Below are 12714 nucleotides of genomic sequence, written 5' to 3'. Positions count from 1 at the left end.
AGTAACACATGTTCCCTTCCTCTGTAAATACTGAAAACAAGTCATGCCGAACTGTTAGATGAATGTAAATTGACTGTACAGGTTTTTGTTTCCTTTTTTTTTTTTAATCTAACAGGCTGCACAACAGGAAAGAGCTTAAAGTAATATTTTACCTTCTGTTTACATGTCAAAATGGTGAATTTGCCCTGTTTAAATAATTTGGTATATATTTATGTAAAAACATGAGTGTGACTTGAACGTTTGATATGAAAATCTTGTTGAATTCATAAAAAAAAGGCTTAAAAACCTGACAAGCGGGTTTCATGTGTTTTCTAACAGAGTTTCCTGGAGCAAAAACTACTAAGTTTAATTTGAACAAAATCTAAAACCTTTTTTTCCCACTAAGAATGAATTTTATATTTAAAGCCAAATATATAGTTATATTTTTGCTAGAATAAAATAATTACAGGTCAGATTATGAGTCTAAACCATGAAGATATGGGTCGCTGCACTGAGCTTGTTTAGCCACCAGGGGGCGATGTTACAAATGAGCTGCCGTGAACGAGCCAAAAAGGTGTGTTTACAACTAAATGTTTTATTTTTAACCTGAATAACTGGGAAAAAGAGAGCAGTAATGGACGACTTATCACAGTTTATGTTAAAAGAGGATGAATTTCCTAAAAACCTGAACTGTGGAGGCAGGTATGTCTCTGGAACATCATGTTATGCTAGTTTATTTCGACTTTTTTAGGTAGAAACGGAGATAAGAGTTCCTGTAATAACAGGAGTTTACTTTTTGCTTTACCACTAATGACAACTTTATTTTGCTTTTCCCCTCAAAGGCATTGAAGAAACAGCATATTCTTACTTCAGCTGTTCAGGTGGGTAAGTAATGTTGTAATTACAAACTACAAGAATTTTTGAGGTTTTACACCGTTTCTGGGTTAAATGTTTAAATGTTCACCTTTTATTTCTCCAGGTAATTGAAGGGGGGGCAGCTAAAAATATGTTCTGGTTGTATTTGACCTGAGAGCGTGCAGGTCAGAAGAAACATTTAAATCCAAATGCATTGAAATTAAAAGCCCAGAACTAGAAATAATCCAGTTCATCGACTGACTGATTAACAGCGGATGTTTGCTATTTTTAAAAAACAGTAATCAGCTATCAGCTTAGCTGTTTACCAAAAATGCAGCAACCATCTTACTGCATCTCACTATTCAGTTCTTTTAGGTGACAATTCTCTTCTCATAAGTTTTATTTTATTTTACTTAAGCAATGGCATATTTTTGACAGCTTGGGGGACAATTTGCATCGGCCAAATACAAACCCATATTGATTGGCCTTTTCTCAGAACTAACTCATGCAACGTGTTAGGGCTGCGCAGTATATCAAAGATTTATTGTCATTATTGCAACATCAGTGAGGGCAATATCAAGCTATTCTATTTCCAGTACAATGCATTCAACATCTGCTTGCTTATAATATATTTGGTCAATCCAACAGGCTCTCACTGGTTTTGATGCCCAAACTTGGTTTAGATTCAGTGCCGGTCAATCCTGCATGTTTTACTTGTTTCCCTGCTCCAAGGCGCCTGGCTCAGAGGTTAACCTACCTCTTCAAGTTCTGCAGAAATTTGTTATTCACCCATTGATTCAAATCAGGTGCGCTGGAGCGGAGAAACCTCTAAAACACGCAGGACAGTGTCCCTCGAGGACAGAAACTAGCAAAAAAAGACAACTATTACTGAACATCACAATCATCTAAACCAGTGAATATATTATGATCATGCAGCACATGAACACATGGTGCTTAAAATATAATGACTCATGATTTATTGCAGTCCTTTGTGATATTGATATTGCTCTTGCTGATATTGCGATGATGGTGATTTTCTATACATTGTGCAGCTCTAGCTGGTTCACAAGATAAAAGTCACAACTAAAGAAATGTCTTCAGTGTTCAGCATGGCAGAATCTGAAAAATTATCTTAAGTATTTATCATTATGGGGTGGAACAGCGGCGTAGCAGTTAGAGCTGTTGCCTCCCAGGAAGAGGGTCGCAGGATCAACTCCCAACCTGGGGCCTTACATGTTCTCCCTGTGCTTATGTGGGTTAACTCCAGGTGCTTCGGTTTCCTCCCACAGACCAAAAAACATGCATGTTAGGTTCATTGGTGACTCTTAAAATTGTCCCAAAATGAGAGTGTGAATGGTTGTTTGTCTCTATGTGTCCCTGTGATGGACTTGCGTCCTGTCCAGGGTGTCCCCCACCTCTCGCACAGTGACTGCTGGAGATAAGCACCAATTCCCTGCGACCAGGAATGGAGAAGCAGGTAAAGAAAATAGATGGGTGAATGGGTTTATTGTTATGTTGGCTGAGTATGAATTTTAACCTTGCAGGAGGGTCAAATCTGTGCTTCCACACGGAAACTGTCCACATGGTGTCACTGTAGCATTGTTGGTCGTTGAGCTTTTTAACCTGATGAAACCACAGACAGCTGATTCTGTCTTCGTGTTCTTAAGGTTTCTGCTTTAAAAAGTTTAGATGCGTGTGTCAGGATGTGAGGAGGAAATTGTGTTTTTTTGTCTTGAATATTAGGTCTAAGAAATGAGGAATTTGCTCGTTTGATGTATTTTTTTCAGTAAATTGAACTTTTTGGAAGATGTTCACATGAAGATTTTGGCAGGTTTTAACTGGACGTCTTCTCACACAGGTTGGAAATAAGGAGACCTTTTCGTGGCGACGCTCGTCTCTCTGATTAAAACGGTCGCCTCCCGACCCCTGATGGACACACACAAAGAGGTGCGCTTGTTTTTCAAGAAAACTGGTTCGCCTCCTATCATCTCTCGCCTCTGTGTTTTATTTGTCTTATCTCCACGAGACACACGCTCCTCCGGCGAGGCAGGCCTCTCCTCCTTCTCCCTGCCCCCCAACCTCAGACCAGAGCTGTTGACCTCCTAACACACAGCCATATGTCACGTCCGGGACGAAACTCCACGCAGTAATTAGGGGGATGGTGCCGGACACCGCTGCTGAATATGGGTTATGAGCAGAGTGATTCATCTCCTCCTCCTCTCCCTAGCATCGCCAACAATGGTGTGCACAAATCTGCAGGTATGTGGGGTTTGTTTAGGACAGCGGACTTGTCATGCTCCAGAAATGTCACTGCTGTCTTCAGCGGGCTGATTATGATCTCAAACTCCACGACTGGGAAGCACACAGAGGTCTTCACAAACAAACACACGCTGCCGTTTTCACCTTCGACCCTGGGCGATGGTGCCTCTATCTCTCGTGTGCAGAAATGTTGGCTTTTATACCAAGACAAAGACTTTAAATTCATCTTTTTTTCTTTACAATGCCAGCTAAGGGCTGATAAAAAAGCACAAACTGCATCAGCGTTTGGTCCAAACGTTTAAACTGATCCTCGGTGGAGTCTTATGCATGTCATTGTCGCTGCAGTCTGTCCGTCTCTGCCTTAACCTCTCTCTCTCTCTCTGACAAGGAGACGAGGAGGAGGGGGAGGCTGTCTGTGAGAGGGAGGGAGGGAGGGAGGAGAAAGAAGGGGCCGGCTTTAGCGTGATGTGAATGGAATAGAATCAGCGCGAGAGGGAGAGAAAGAGGGAGGAGGGCAGCACAAATCAACCTGCCTCTTGACTTCAGCAACATTACCAGAGGAGCTGCTCGTGGACGCGCAGACAGGGAAGTTTTATTTTATTTTATGAGAGAAGGAGAGAGAGAGAGAGAGAGAGAGAGAGCGAGAGAGAAAGACAGAAGGGGGGAGAGGAAGAGGACATCAGCCAGGAGGAACTGCAGGAGGAAGGAGGAGGAAAGAAAGAGAGAGCCTTGTCGTGGAGATAGGTGGCAGAAAAATGCTGTCATGGGGAGAGAAGGGGAGGGAGTCGGCAAAGAGGAACAGGATGAAACAAGGCAGGGTCGAGCAGAACTGAAACGTGGAGGTAAGCCTTCTAATTCTGTGCAGAGGTTTTTATTTTTTTTTTATATTCCTGCCTGCTGGTCTGTCTGTCCGCTTTGTGACGATAATGAATTCAGACGGATGGCTCTGCTCGCAGCGTTCGCCACATACCTCCCGATCCAGTCAGAGACAATGTACGAGAGCCGTGGAGGATATGAAATAATGGTCTGGCATCATCATGTCATGCAGCTTGCCCCCCTCCACCCCCTCTCACATTCCTGCCTCACTGCTCATTGTGTTCGCTCTTTAAAAAAAAAAAAAAAAAGAAAATTGTTTTTCTTTAGTCAGCCGAGGAGCATCAAGCACCACATTTTCACCTTGTAGGTCTGAAAGGCAGCTCGCAACCTTTGTCGCATTTCATCCCAGGCCTGCCTGCCCGCCTGCCCTCTTCCTCTCCTCCTTCTCCTCTTCCGACACTAACATCATCACCCCCCCTCCGCCTTCCCTCCCTCTTCCCCGCACACACAATCATCTTTTCAGTCTCCCTCCACTGTGAGCTCTCCAACGAGGCATGATCGTCTTTAAAATCAGTGTTGTGACATTGTCAAGAAGGTGCTGCGAAGGAAAGAAAAAAAAAACAAAAAAAAACCTTGAGCGCTTTGTGGCTGCAGGACTCAGAGGTGGAGGGAGAACTGGGGGGAGGGAGGAAGGGGGTGTGATGGAGGGACACTTAGAGAATGAAAGAAAGAAAATGCATGAAAAAAAAATAGGATCAGCGTTTCATTTAGATACACATTTTCAAAGATTAGAGAAAAATAAGGCCATCAGTGTGCAGTTTTGTGGGATTTGCCAGGATAAAGGGGGGTGGGGGGGGGGTTGTGTGATTTGCACAGACAATGATGAAGTGGAGGAGCACCACCTGAGCTGGGGTGTTGTTTTTCAAGGTGGCAGAGAAAATGAGGGATGCAGGGAGTCAGGTCTAAATTAGGATGGGGGGCTGTGTGTGTGTGTGTTAGGGTTTTAGTGGGGGGGGGGCTACACTGGCTGCTGCTGCTGTTGTGGAGGGGGAAAGAAAAGCAGGGATGAAGAGCTGAGCAGCAGCAGTGGCTTACGTAAGCCAGAGCACTCAAAGGACTGGCCATTTAATTTCTACTGAGCTTCATGATTCCTCGTCCCGGGTGGTAGCTGCTGTGGTTGTTTATTAACATTTTACAAGATAAAAAAAAAGGAAGAAAAAGAAATACAAGCAGCTGGAAGTGACAGGATGGAGCTTTTTATCCTTGGCTGCATCGGGTTCAACTTTTCACCGGGCAGTTAAGGTGTCCTTCCAGAAATCCATCCGACTTTTAATTCATAATGAGTTTACCTCACAGAAAACAGCTCAAACTAAACTCCTGCATCGATAAAAAAACCAAACCATAATTACACCCACTGAATAAAGACCCAAAAAAGAGTTAGTTTTGCGAGAAGAGGTACAAATAGCAAAAATGTAACTTAAAGGTGTGCAGAAAAACTGAAGACTTTGCCTTACAGGTAGCCATGAAAGGCAGGTTTTGTTTGGTTCTCTGTTAGTAAAATATCCCATCTGACTCGATGTATTTTAACCAATCTCCCAAAAAATAACCATCAGCTGTACATCTGCAACTCCTAAACTTTTGATGTCAACTTGATTCGAGATGGCTGCCACATCTAATCCACGCTAGCAAACACAAAAATAGCTATAATGCAGTCGATTTTTTATAAATATTGAGCTAAAATTGGGCATGGTAGTAGCTGAGAGTCATTCACAACATTTAGTCTAAGTGCTAACAAATCCTTTGAGATCAGAGTTTTAATCTTTGGCCTTAAAGGCAGTGGATGATACACATCACTCCATAAATGCCAGGTCTTTAATGAATCTTTTTGTTTTTATTAAATTGTTTTCACATTTACATAACCTATTGTCATTTTTCCTGGAAACAACCAAAGTCAAACTAATGGAAATCCACTCTTCTGGTCAGAGTGAAGCTATTAGTATAAATTGGCTTTCATTATTTTCCCCTAATTGAATCAATTCAGACAATTATGTTTGCCTGCTGTTACATTAGAGTTTCAAGTTTGGGTTCTAGTGATGAGGAAGAAAGGTTTGTTTGGCTACAGCTAACGATCGTTTTGGTTATTATTCATCACAAAAAAATTGTTTGTTTGTGGATTATTCTTTAATTAAACACATTTTTATCTCACAGAGTGGCAAAATGTGTAAAAACAGCACTGAGGGTTGTAAATGATCTTTTTTTCTTCTTCTCCCAGATGCTCTTTTGGACTCAGCATTGATACACTTTATGGTTGCTCTTCATTACTCTGTGGGAAATTCCTAAAATGTTGCCTGTAAGCCAAAACCTTGCCTGCCGTATGGACAGCAATATGTATTTTTTATTCTGTAATTCCTATTTTCACCATGAGAGACCTCCTCTGTAGGATTTCTGGAATATGGTCAGAGGCGACTCTTGTTTCCTGCACCAAACATGACCCAAAACAGACCGGTTGTGTGACTCAAGCTGAGCTGTCTTCCCTCTTTGTTTCTTTTCAGCTATATAAAAAAAAAAGATCCCATTTTCCCTTGGACACCAGGTAGGCATAAAAAGAAGTTTGAATTAGTGTCCTCCGAGCTTATTTGGCTGCCAGGATTTAAACTTTACCTCAGTTCAGCCTCACAGAATAACTTTGAACCCCCCTGAAATGACTTTTTGCTCTTAGTCCACCGGCTTGGGCAAAGACTCATCAAAATTCAGACCTACTTTCGGTTTGCAGTGCAAACTGAAAAGAGCGTTGAAGTGTGATTTATATGTTAGAAGGTTTCTGGGCAGAGCTGACCGTATAGGCTGAGTCAGCATCGTATGATCCCCAACATTTGCTTTTTTTTTTATGCATTAGAGGCTCCCTGTGGGGGCTGACTCTGACAGGGCGAGCCTCCTCCTCGCTGGGCGGCAGGATGTCTGCAGTGTATGGATCTTCTTAACATGTGCTCTCAGTTCTTACCTGCCTTCCTTTTTTTTTTAGAGCTGTGAGCTTCCTGACTAAGACTTTTGCCTTTTTTTAAAAAACATCATTTTATAGCTTTTCTCGCACAAATAGAAAGCAGCATAAAAGCTAAAATAAAGCACAGAAGTATTGGATTTGACAACTGAGATGAGGACGTATCATAAATATATACCCCTCAAGCTTTTTTCGCTGTTTGGAAAAACAATTCTCAGTGTCTCCAGAGTCTTTTCGAAAAGATGCACTTAAAGACGGGTTTTTTTATTTTTTATTATTATTATTAAAATGTACCTCAGAGATTTGACAACACCCACTGTCAGCACAAGAAAGTTTTGTTAGATTGTCTAAATTACACATGCGGGGCAAAGCGGTCGTTAATATCACTCTCAAAACCCCTCACAAAATCCATCAAATCTTTTTAGTGTGAAATCAATGATGAGCAGAGGAAATGGGGCTTCAAGCACAAAGGACTCAATCGTTGTTGCTGCTGTTTTGGAGCTTTGTCAATTAATAACGTTCAGAAAAAGAGAAACTGAGCCAAGCGTGCGTAGCCTGTTTTTTTTATTTTTATGCAAGAATCAGCTGTAGGTGCAGCCTATGTGGATAAAATCCTTCAACTTATCTATGTTTTTTTTTTTTAAATGCAACCTTCCCAAAATAAATTCATGCTTAGGGTCCTCAGTCACAATTATGTCATACATACTGGACATTAAACCATTTAGTGGTGCAGTGGCTCTTTCTCATTGTCCTCGTTGCTATTACCAGAGAAGTGCACTCAGGGGGTATTCAGAGCCGCTGAAAGCTGACCAGGACCAGCTATTCATGCATGCGCTGCGTCACTTCATCACAATGCATGATTGATATAGAGACTGTTTTTTTTTTTGTTGTTGTTGGTTTTTTTTAAAGCAGAAAACATCTCACGCTGATCGGACGTATTTCAAAAATACCCTTACGATGCGTTCGGTTCCGGAATTGCTGCGTGGAAAACTGAAAGACGGTCGTTGTGTTTTTACCTCAAGCTTGAAGAGCCCCTTTGTTCTGACACAAGTGCGAGGAAGAAGCCGCTTCCTCGACGATCTCGTTTTTGTACGCGAAAAGAGGCATTTCTGATGAAGAAACGAGAGGGAGAGAGCGGTTTCAGGAGACGCACGCTGGCTGTTTGTCGAGCCTTACGTGACCACACACAGGAAGCTGACAGCAGAGATGTGATCTCAGTGACATGGATGGGAAGAGAGGGGGGGGAAACCTTTTGTTTGCTTTGAATTTAGAAGTTCTGTCTCACTTCCTCCCAGCTCTTGGTCATTTTTATTAACATGATGCTTTTCAGTTCCCTGTTAGCAAGAAAACCTAGCCTTCCCTGAAGGAATGCATATCACCCGCCGCCAGAGATCACCCTGTGTTGAGAAATGAATAATATGGTTATTTTGGTTAAACCTGGAGAAATAACATTATGCACAAGCTCATGTACTCGAGTATGTGTTGGGGAGAACTCTCAACTACTACTACATCAAATTTTAGCTCAGTCTCTGTAAAATTGACTGAACTATAATCATTTCTGTGTTTGCAAAAGATGATTATCCGTGATGACCATCTTGAATTAGGTTGACTTCAGTAGTTATATATGTGCGTCCAATGATCACCTTCTGGGAGTTTCATTAAAATCCGTCCACTGGTTCATGAGATATTTTGGTAACATGACTTACAAGCACATGTACGCACACTCTGACACGTGCAAAAACATCATCGCCCACCTTTTTTTTTTGCCTTTCGACAGCAGTCGATTGTAACCATGTTGGCTTCGTGCTTTCACCCGCAGCCTTCAGACCGGTTGGTCCCGTGATGGCACGCGGGCATTAACGGTCACCCTCTGTTTTCATTCACAAGTGCAAAAAGCACAGATGTGCAGAACCTGTTCCTTCACACGAGCGCAGAGTCTGCACGTAGCATCGCAGAAAGGCTCCGCTGAACCAGCTGCCGTCTGCGTCACCGGTGAGCAGATCGGTGAACAAGCTGCTGTTTCTATGTAGGTCAGAAGGTGCAGAGCTGCTGAACGACACGAGGGCCAGAGGGAGGCTGCAGCAGGGGCTTGCCTGCATCGTACAAATGTAAAAAATAATCTATAATAGTAGTTTATTGATAGATTGTTGCCTCTTGGTTTCATTATGGTTGAGTGTTTTGTTTTTTTTAACCTTGCATCATTTATAAACTACCTCCATTAGTATCAGGTTAAAGCTGCGGTTTTCTGGTAACTGGTTTCAGCTGATTGAGCATAACAGTGCAACTTTCCATTTCCTTTCCACCTGTTTTTTTTTTTTTTTTTTTCAAACTTTGTTGCAAGAATGCATAAAACGAACATGTATGTTTTTAAATATTTACATTCGTCCACATGGAAAACTTAATTTAAGTAATTTTCTCTCTTTAGCAGAAAAACAGGAAGAGTCACCTTTTACAGACGTCTGTTCCACGGAAGCCAGCGAGCGACATTAGTCTGTTTCTCTAAATAATGAGAGCAATTTGTGTCCACTGGGCTCATAATGGACACAGACAGAACCAGCGTAGCTTGGAAGTTAAATGGCAGCCATTAAGAAGCGACCCTCTTAGCTGATACCTCAACTCATAATCAACAGTCATTTAGAGTTAAGTAAAGACAGCTTTCGCTTTAAATTGCTCTTAAACAAAAAGTCCAAGCTGAAAAACAAGGGTGAGGTTGGGCGCAGTGATGGCTTTGCAGCTGTTTTACAAGCCCTCTGCCTTTTCAGTGGACAGCGGGGACATTGAGGAAGCAAAGAAGGTCAGCCTCTCTTCCTCTGAAAGTAGACAAGACAGATTCAAACGCCTCAGTGTGCTATTTAGGCAACATTGAGCAATCTCTTTTCCTCTGCTTCAGAGCGGGTTGCGCAGATGACAGCGGAGCAACAGTGATGTGTTGAGCTCCACATAATAGACACAGTCATGAAGCTGAGGGTCAGATCTTTTCCCCGACACACACTAACACACACATAGACAGTGGTCGCAGAAAGACAGCTGCTCTTCCTGTGTGCCCTGTCTATAAGGCTTGAACGTTGGGTTTTTAAAGAGTCAGCAGATGCACACAAATACCTCAAACCTCTCGCGTTTGTGCCCTGAATATCTCTGATTGTCCCTGCTTTGCCCCCGTGATCTGCCACAAGGTGTATTTTCAGATACACAGGAAGTGGCAGCACCACAGCATTGATGTCATGGCAAATTGCCTGTCAGACAATAGCACTAGTTTGGTACTTTCGTTGGACTGCAACAAAACAGCACGTACAATAGGTTCTGAGAGAAATTTGTGCTTCAGGTTAGACTGTTTGTCACATGAGGAAGTTAGGTTTTAAAATGCAGAAAATTGTGGAAGTAGCTTTTCTGAGCACACTTCCCTGACACGTTAAAGTGAGGAAAATAAGCCGTGTAAATATCGACACGCACTCACTCGTGCAGCTTTCTGCCCTGACTGCTGACCATCTGCCTTGTAACACTTTTAGCAATCTCGTCCGCTCACAGAAAAAGGACAGATTAAAATAAAATTTCAAAAAAAAGAACTGAAACTGGACCAGACACGGATGAAGTCACACAGCAGAGATGACCTTTTTGCTTCGCCGGTTTACTGTAAAACACGAGATGCCTGCCCTCCAAGAAGTCAGACTCAAACTTTGATATAAATCACAACTAATCAGCTCCAGCCGGCTGATGAATAATTAACGTCACAGTAACCTCCGCCCTCCTTCGTCCAGCCAAATTAATAATGCATCAGCCAGAAGATTTACTTTCAATTCATACTGGGACCCTAAAGGAAGTCTTGACCTCTGTGCACTGGGAAAAGCTAATGGAGACAAAAACACATGATTTTCCTGACTATTTCTCAACAAAGCAGATTTTCTTTTTTAAATGATGCAGTTAAATAAGTACAATGTTGACATGTTTTGACATGAAATTGGGTTATAGTTGAAGGAAGTAATTGTCAACATCTTTCAGTTGTTGGTGTATTGTCACTGGATAAATGTGGTAAGAGATGCTGCTAAAATTATTAGTAATCTGACCAAGAGGGAGTACATAAAACAAAACCTAAACGAGCCCCAATACATGACTCTGAGGTTCTTCACATGACATAACATGGATAACAGAGTGATATTAAACTCTGACAAAGACTTTTCCTTTATTGCCAGCAGTAATGTAACTCCATCATGAATCAGTGGACAGATTTTAAAACTTTCAGAAAGTAATCACTGGACGTTTATCTTGAACTCAATAGATTTTGGGAGTTAACACAATTAAAGTTGGCTGCTACAGCTAACCAAAACACAACAGTGGGTATAACTCAGTCAGTTTTGCTGATATTAAACTAATATTTGATGTGGTAGGAGCTGAGATGTTCCCCAGACACATGCTTCGAGCGTTAACAGATCATGTTTTCCAACTTTTCAGGCTCCTTGTTTAAAACCTTGGTATTACGTGTTAGAGTCATCCCAATTCAAGATGGGGGCCACCGCTAATCCATCTAAGCCAACACACAAATGGCTATCATTCAGTCAGTTTTAGAGATACTGGCCTAAAATTTGGTGTGGTAGTAGCTGAGAGTCATTCCCAACACATACATGGTTTTCTTTGTTTAAAACATTGGCATACAAGGTGGTGGGCAACATGCATTCCTTCAACAGATCCCACTTTCATTTTCTTCTGAGTTACTCCAAAACCTGTTGTTTTAGTCATCATCTTGTTACTCTTTTTAAGTCAGCCAGTTAAGCAGCATCAGTTACCCAGGATTATGTGTCTGTGGGGATCAATAGCTCTCACTGACGTTTGCAAAACAGTTTGAATAAAAAAATTGATAAAACACTTCACGAAAAAAAAAAAAGAGAGAGAGAGTGCAGCACTTAGAAGCCTCTGGACTTGGCCCAGTTTGCTGTCTGCAGTGTGTGTGTGTGTGTGTGTGTGTGTGTGCTGGGTGGTGGGGGAGTTTTACAGGGAAGATTGAGGATGCAGGAGAAAGTGTCAGGCATTAGAACGAACTCATTCTCTGAATCAGATCCAGCCACATTAATACACATTTACTCTGCTCCGAGCATTACATTTCTGCTGCAGTTCGGTGTCACGTACTCCGAAGCAAGACAGGAATGCAACCCTATCGCAGACGTAGCAGGGCTGCGCTCGATCGATGGCGAGTGTGAGACCGAGGCCCGGCTTTAAATTTCTCAAAATCAATCACTGTTAGGAGTTGATTCAGACCTTGTGGTCAAGAATCGGCAAGACGGCTTTTAACTAGAAGAACAGACAGTGACACAAGAGCCACTGACCTCTGCGGAGTTTGAAGGTTTTAAAGGGGCCGAGAGTTAAAACAAAAATGCAGTAATTTGCACAATGTTAGAGCTAAACTCACATCCGAATGTCCTGCGTCGTGTGCAGAGGAATGGTGCACTTCACAACTCAACATTGGACAGCAGGTTGAATCAACTGCTGCAACCTGATGTGACAGAGCTAAAAAAAAGCAAGACCTCTGTCACTGATCAGATCTAAAGTCTGCTAAGCAGTTAAGCTGATTGCCACAGCTTCGCCTTAAAGGAAAAGAGCTCAAACGTCAGCCTCCTGCATCAGCACGCTACCTGTCTTTTACCGGTAAACAGAGGCAACACCGTCAGCTGGCATTCTGACTGAAGCACACCATGAGGCAGAAATGTGCTCATTCATGCCGCAGTGTGGACAGCGGCCCCTGAAAGGTGTGGAAGTGTTGTGTAGCGACGATGACGACATCCATCCTCTCAGAGTTCAAAAGTCATTCATCTCTTCCT

The 12714-nt window shown here is 42.3% G+C and overlaps 1 protein-coding gene across 2 annotated transcripts in view; it reads left to right on the top strand.

The window, feature by feature from the left end:
* Positions 1-2809: 2809 nt before the first annotated feature.
* Positions 2810-12714, top strand: part of zmp:0000001168 (signal-induced proliferation-associated 1-like protein 2) — a 36463-nt gene continuing 26558 nt past the window's right edge. Inside the window, exon 1 of one of the 2 annotated variants that reach the window (XM_037979042.1) lies at positions 2810-3093. The gene's annotated coding sequence lies outside the window, so the exon portion shown is untranslated. Of the gene's footprint in view, positions 3094-3574; positions 3936-12714 lie in introns of those variants that run through there. The other variant, XM_017431953.3, reaches the window with a different exon arrangement.

Source organism: Kryptolebias marmoratus, linkage group LG13, assembly GCF_001649575.2.
Source record: "Kryptolebias marmoratus isolate JLee-2015 linkage group LG13, ASM164957v2, whole genome shotgun sequence".
Lineage (NCBI taxonomy): Eukaryota > Metazoa > Chordata > Actinopteri > Cyprinodontiformes > Rivulidae > Kryptolebias > Kryptolebias marmoratus.
This window is presented reverse-complemented; position numbering and strand designations above follow the sequence as displayed.